Here is a 7,455-nt window from a genome sequence, read left to right as displayed (position 1 = left end):
AGGTATAGATAGGAACTCTCAGTCTGGGGCAAGTGATGCACTGTATTCTTGGTGCTTGGGGGGGGGGCAATAGTGGGAGGGCTTCTAGTGTCCTGGCCCCACTGCTGGACCTCCTGATGGTACCTGGTATTTTTGGCCACTGTGTGACAGAGTGTCAGACTGGATGTGCCATTGGCCTGACCCAACACTGGCTTCTCTTATGTTCTTATGAATCTCCCTGGGGAGGGAGCTCCAAAGTTTTGGCACCACGGCAGAGATGGCCCTTTCTCAGGTTGCTACCCATTATGGTTGCCAAGTCACAGCAGGGAATCATGTGTCTTTGCAGAATCCGTGCCACAGGGACAGCAAGATACGTTGCACCCGCCGTCGCCAGGACATGACGCTACGCGTTGCTCTGGCAACAGGGCTCCAAACAGCCCCGTTGCCAGAGCGATGCGTAGCATCATGTCCTGGCAACGGCGGTGCAATGCATCTCACCGTCCCCACAGAACAGATTCTGCAAAGACATGCGGATCCCCTGCCGCGATTTGGCAAGATTTGGGAACCCTACCACCCATCTAGCCTCAGATGGTGGGAGCACCCGAAGCAGGGCCTCTGGAGGTGGCCATAGTGGGTGGGTGTGTTTCAGGAATGCTGGCCCCAGGCTGTATATAGTTTTAAAGGTCAAAACTAGCACCCTGGATTGGGCCCGGAAGCAGATTGGGAACCCAGTGCAGATGGGCCAAGACCTGAGTGAGATGGTCCCTACAACCCATTCCAGTCAACGTTCCGGCTGTGGCGTTCTGTACCAGCTGTAGCATCCAGACAGTCTTCAAGGGCAGCCCCATGTGGAGCATATCACAGTAATTTCATCTAGGTATTACCATGGCATGCACCACAGTGGCAATATCCTTCCTGCCCAGGAAGGGCTGAAGCTGGTGAAAGGTACCCCTAGCCACTGCTGCCTCCCCAGGCTATTTTGTAATGTTTAAAGTGGGTCAGGTCAGTGTCATTTCCCTGCTGCCCCCCCCCCAACTTATTCAAGTGATGAGTAACTTTAAAGCCTTTTCCTTCTTGTTTGTTTCTTTTAAAAAATTGCCTTGGTAACCAACGTTACTGACCCATTTAACTCTGTCGAATCTGTATTTTGAAGTGATTCAAGGGCAAATCTGGAGGGGGGTTTTTTATTGTGAGCTTCTCAGTCCTGCGTGCGCTGCCTTATTATATGGAGATGAATAGCATTCTGTAAAGATGTCAAATAAACATTTTAAAAATATGTGTTGCCAGAGTGCTTCCCCCCCCCCCTTTCCCTTTAAGTATAACATAAAATCGTGGATATTAATCACAATACTGTACAACGGAGCTATACAATATTTATTCTCTTGCCCTTCCTGCAGCACTTATGGTATGATCTTGTGCACCCAGAATCCAGAGATGGAACCCTGCCCTCTTTAAGAACGCATCCTTTAAGTGGCAAAAAGCATAATCTGCGATGAAGCCATACAACTGACCCACCAAGTCAAAGGAAAACACCCATGAAGCTGACAACCTGAGTGTGCCCATTGATCTCTCAATGCTACTCAGTCTACTCAGATTGGCAGAAGTTTTTCCGGGTCCCAGGTAGAGGACTGTCGCATCACCTAGTACCTCTTGCTTCTAACTAGAGATGTCAGGGATTGAACCTGGGACCTTCTGCAGGCAAAGCAGGTGCTCTCCCGCTGAGCCACACCCCCTCCCTCATTATGTCCTGCCTGCCTGACAACTAATCCCTTTTTTGTTGATGTTCCAGGCATACATCACAGAAAGGTTTATTGAGATTGCTTTTGACACGGTCAGTTGCCTTCTGGGACCTCAGTGAAAGGTCTTTCTTACTGTATTACTTGAGACTTTGACTGGAGATGCTGGGATTGAATCCAGGCCCTCTTGGGTAGAAAGTGTAAGTGATCTACCACTAAGATATGGCACCCACCCAGAGAAAATATTCATAGTAATATAATGGGCAAACTTAATAAATTAATAATCGTGTGGCATTGTGTGTAGAATAGCCAGGAGACCCAAAGATTGTCTGGCCGCTGCAAGCTAGTGTTATGCTAGTGGTGAGCTAGACTTGTTTTTAGGGGCTGAAAGATCTCTGAAAGAACTGTGACTGGCCCAAGGTCACCCAGCTGGCTACATGTGGAGGAGTGTGGAATCGAACCCGGTTCTCCAGATTAGAGTCCACTGCTCTTTAACCACTACACCAGACGGGCTCATAATATCACGGGGCAAACACAATATTGTGGGGACTTGAGGCCCACTCCTGCTGTAGATCCGGAAGATTAATCTCACGCCCACATTGTGATTTCTTCTTGCAGCTGATCATGCTGTCCAGTCCTTCTTGATTGGAATCCTCTGACATTAGGTTTATAATATGACCAAAAGAAAAATTAATCTGCATGCATCTATCTCAAAGCAGCTTTGGGATAAAAGAGACCTAAACATGCAGGAAAGCACTATGCAAAAAGGTCATCCAGACCCTTCACAGAAGATGTCAGTCACCTCTGACAAGGCTGATAACATGTTGGAAGGGAGCCGGGTCAGTTGGGTCCCACAGCCAGCGTCCATGGCCCGTGCTTCCTGAGATGGAGCCCTGTAAACACCTTCCAATGCGAGGTGCCATTTTTATACCTTTAAGGATCAGATCAAGATGACTGAGACCAGCTTGCTTGATCAGAACACTGAACAAATCCGTAACCTCTCTGTTTTGCATAAGTATCCCTTCTCTGAATGACTTCCTCTCAAATAAGCATACTAATTGCTGTATAGAATATTTCCAGGGGGGCAAGATGAGAAGTCTCGTTTGTAGATCAGGCAGTCAATTCTTTCCATTTAGAAGTCTCTCTTTCAAAAGGCATTGTTCAGCCAGAATGTAAATAAAGTCTTTTATTCACAATTCCCCCACCGCAGGTTATCCATTTAACAAAAGAGATTGAGCGGTTCTCTTTATGCTTCTAAATGTGTTCCATTCAAATCCGAGGACAGCAAAAAACAAAACAGAAAAAGATTGCCAATCCAATCAAAGTAAATGCTCTGGAATATAAATAAAAATGCTTGCCTGGGAAATTGGTATCCGTTTCTTTGGAACTTAGCTGTGCACTTCGGGAAAAAATGGCTGAAGTCAATAAGAAAGTTAAGCATCCAGGAATAAATAAGTTGACTCAGACAAGGGGAAGAGAAAGAAGGAAAGACAGAAATTGACTCTCTGCCATTAGAACATTGACCTCTGATTTCAATTCATCAATAAGGGCAAAGCGATGAAGACCATTAGATCACCCCAAAATGATTAACAAATATAGTTTTGCACCGACCCTCCACACTTGTAGAAACCTCCATTCAAGTTCTTCCATGATTTTTGTCCTCCTTGGAGAATTTCATATGTACTTGAAGCCTGGAAGACATCAAGGGGGGAAGCTGGAACTTACTTGTCAGTTGTACTGCAGGTGATGATACACAAGTCTGAAAGCCAATACTTCTGAATGTCACTGATGTGATAGGGAGCAGAAGAAAACTCCTTTTAGAATTGGATCTGGGTTATGATCAGTGTGGTTCTTCTGATGGATTCGTGGATGTAAGCAATCCTCAGTATTATCAAAAGATGGGAGTCTGCCTTAGAGAAATCTACTTGCAGTGCATTTTGACCTAAATATAGTTTTGGAATGATAAAAAGATCACTTCCTTTTAGCATATGGTTTGCAGGTAGAACGAAAGAGAGAAGCATATTTTCTCTTAAACAGACCATCACCAGTCACTGTCTGAGACGTCTGAGATCAGGAAAGGTGGGGCATGGCTCGGTGATAGGGCATCTGAGCTTCCCAGGTTCAATCTCCAGCACTTCCAGTTAAAAGAATCAGGTAGTGATGTGAAAGACCTCTGCCAGGGGAGCCACAGCCAGTCAGAGTAGACAATGCTGACCTCGATCGACCAGTGGTTTGATACAGCATAAGACAGCTTCAGGTGCATTCATATGATCTCAGTATATCACAACATCCCATCCCCCATTTTTCCAGAAGAATGTATCCAGTGGTTACATGCAGATGTTAAACAGGATGGCCAACAAAACCTGAAACCTACAGAAGCCCACTGGACAAGTGGGAAGAAACGATCCTCTCCCACCATCTCCCATCTGGTCTCTACTGGAGAGGTGGGACTAATGGAGTATCTCCAGCTCACAGAGGCGATCGGGAGTCCGGTCTGATCCTGTGGTTGATGGCATCAGCTCTTGTTATGCGCTCTAGGGAAACAAACAGGCCACATTAACCACATCCTTCTCCCATCACAAGTCACTGACTCAGGCACTCGAGGCATTTTCAGTCTCATCATCAGAGCAAAAAATCAGAGCGATGCCCACTTTTAAATTTTTAGATAAAGCCTTCCCAGACCTGGATGGCCAGTGCTATAGCTTGATCTTTTTTTTCCCTTTCATTTTAAACCTGTTTATTAAGAGGGAGTATAACATACCAAGAAATATAATAACTGCAAAACAGTATACAGCTGTCCTGAAAATCCAAAATTACAAACCGACCAGTTAGTCATCAATACAGATTTTTACAACATACATCAACAGTCATAACAAACTAAGTTAGAACTAAATCCGATCACCTATACATAGATGCTATGTGACCTATGAATCCCATAGAATTGAGTCAAGTTTAAAAGATAACATCTTCAGGAAGGAGTCTGCTGCTCATCTCGGAAGCTAAGCAGGTTGGCCCTTGGATAGCACTTGGAAGAGAAACCACCAAGCAGCCAGTAGCACACCTCTGAATGCCTCTTGCCTTGAAAACCCTGCCTTGGTTGGTATTTGGATCAGAGACCTCCAAGGAATACCTGGGGTGTGGAGCAGAGGCAGGAATTGGCAAACCACCTCTGAACCTCTCTTGCCTTGAAAACCCTACGCAGTTGTCATAAGGTGGCTGTGACTTGGCAGTGCTTTCCACCCAGACAAAGCCCATCCCTGGGAACGCGCACCACACACCAGCACCAGACCATCTGCCGAAGGATCCCTTCTGGCTGTAACTTGCAAACCTTGTGAATTTCTGCTCATTCTCTTTGTCCAAGCCAAAGAGCAACCACCAAGCATAAGTTTTGACCTGTGAGAAGAGGGTGTGCCCTTAGCCAGGGAACAGACACTTGGATGACTTTTTGCCATCTTAGACTGTGTGGCTGATGTGGCTTGGCAGAAGTTTTCAAACATCACTGCCCAAAAGCAGTCTGAACCTCTCTTAACCTTGTCAATCACGTGTGTGTGTGTGTGTGTGTGTATGTGTGTGTTTTAAAAAAACAAAATAGATACTGTAGAGAGTTGTAGCCCGGCTGATCAATATCCATTGGTTAGAAGTGCTTAAAGGTGCTACCCTTTAAGTGAGGCACAGCAGGACAGAAATAGGAACTGCTTTTTTCCTTATACAAAGATGTGGTTGCTACCGGGGCTGTGTGCATTCTGTAATACCAATGAGAACAGCACCAAAGCACAGAATCTGAATACAGAATTCACCAGCCTGAGGATCTCAGCTTTGCTAAAGCAACCAAGTTTCTAGCCTTTATGGTTGATCTGACCTTGTTAGAGCCAAACTACACTTAACTGTTGGGTATTGGGGACTGGATCCTTTAGTATGTCATTTTGCAGTGAAAAGGAGACATGGGGGTCCAATAAGGACTTGTCTCTGAACTGAAGCACTGGGTGGGGGGGAATTAACTCGTCTCCGTAAATGTAGATATTTAGATGATGAAATAGTTCTTCATTTCCAAGAACCAACACTAGATCCTCTCTCTCTCTCTCTCTCTCTCTCTCTCTCTCTCTCTCTCTCTGCGTGTGTGTGTGTGTGTGTGTGAGAAGTCCTGTCAAGTCTCAGCTGACCTACGGTGATCCCAGCAAGGGGCTCTCAAGGCAAGTGAGAAGCAGAGGGGGGTTTGCTATTGCCTTCCTCTGCAGAGTCTTCCTTGGTGGGCTCTCCTCCAAACACTGACCCTGCTTAGCTTCTGAGATCTGATGAGGTCAAGCTATACCATGCTGCGTTCCCTCCCATAAAATAACGTATACAGACAGACAAAAGTTTTCAATTCATTCCCCCCCCCCCATCTGGCCTTTAGTCAGCCAGGCTCATAGTATACCAGCTCATAATCAGCAGAGCAAAAGAATTTTTCCTGTGGCACCAGGACCTGCAAGTAATCAATGAAGTCTTTGGGACATTCCAGAAGCTAGAAGTTTGCCATCGGTTAGGACGGGTGGTGCCTGATAGGTGGGGTCTACTGGAAGAATCCTGCTCTTTCAGGAATTTTGGCCTTTTTTATCCTTTGGGGGAAGGAGATGCAAATTGGCATGGGAAGAAGACTTGACTGGAATGGAAAGGTTTCAGGAACTGGAACAATTATAGCGTATATATACACGCGGAGCTGCGGTGGCTCAAGTGGTTAAGACGCTGAACTGCAGGCTGTGGAAGGTCAGTAGTTCAGCAGTTCGAGACCCGGGTGCTGCATGACAGAGTGAGCTCCCATCTCTAGTTCCAGCTCCTGCCAACCTAGCAGTTTGGAAGCAAGAAATTGCAAGTAGATAAATAGGTACCACTTCGGTGGGAAGGTAACAGCGTTCCGCGTGCCTTGGCGTTTAGTCATGCCGGCCACATGACCACGGAGACGTCTTCGGACACCGCTGGCTCTTCGGCTTGGAAACGGAGATGAGCACCGCAACCCTAGAGTCGGATTCGACTGGCTTTCGAGCAAGGGAACCTTTCCCTTTACCTATATATACACGCACACACAAACAAACACATACAATGCATTGACTGAACTCATGGAGAGGGAGAACGCGCATGAGCTCCATCCCCCACCTCCACGTGATCACTGACTCGTGAACATGGTGCATATGCAGGAAGGCAGCATCCACATGTATACTCTGTAGGAGAGAGTGGCTCAGCATGCCTGAACATTAAGGGGGCGCTACATCACTATAAGTGTATACAGGTGTTACCTCCTTGAATGGGATGCCTCTCTTGCTGGGAGCTGCCCTCTGACCTCTCCTCTCTGTGCCCTTCGTCCTCTCACTCTCTTCGCATGGCCTTCCATGGAGACATCTCTCTGCAGGTCTCTCCTGTAGAAACAATGCCCTCATACTCCCACACACATCTTTGGGGGGGGGAGGCCTTAGGAAAGAAGGAACATCTGAATCTAATATTTAACATCGAAGCCTGAATGCCTACCGGGAATGTATGAATGTGGTTGCCATCTCTCTGAGGTTCAGGAACTGAGGACTCTGAGCACTTTATTGAGCACTTTATTGTATTGAGATAGGTTTTTAAATTGTATAATATTGTTTTAAATGCTATCAAATGTATTGGATGTTTTTATTACTGCAAGATTCCTTGCTATGTAAGCCGCCCTGAGCCCTACGGGGGAGGGCGGGGTATAAATTATTAATTGAATTTTTATATTTTTATATAT

Source organism: Gekko japonicus, unplaced genomic scaffold (assembly GCF_001447785.1).
Source record: "Gekko japonicus isolate JY-2015 unplaced genomic scaffold, Gekko_japonicus_V1.1 scaffold1497, whole genome shotgun sequence".
In the NCBI taxonomy this organism is placed as follows: domain Eukaryota; kingdom Metazoa; phylum Chordata; class Lepidosauria; order Squamata; family Gekkonidae; genus Gekko; species Gekko japonicus.
The sequence above is the reverse complement of the archived record's forward strand: the minus strand, read 5'-3'. Positions refer to the sequence as shown.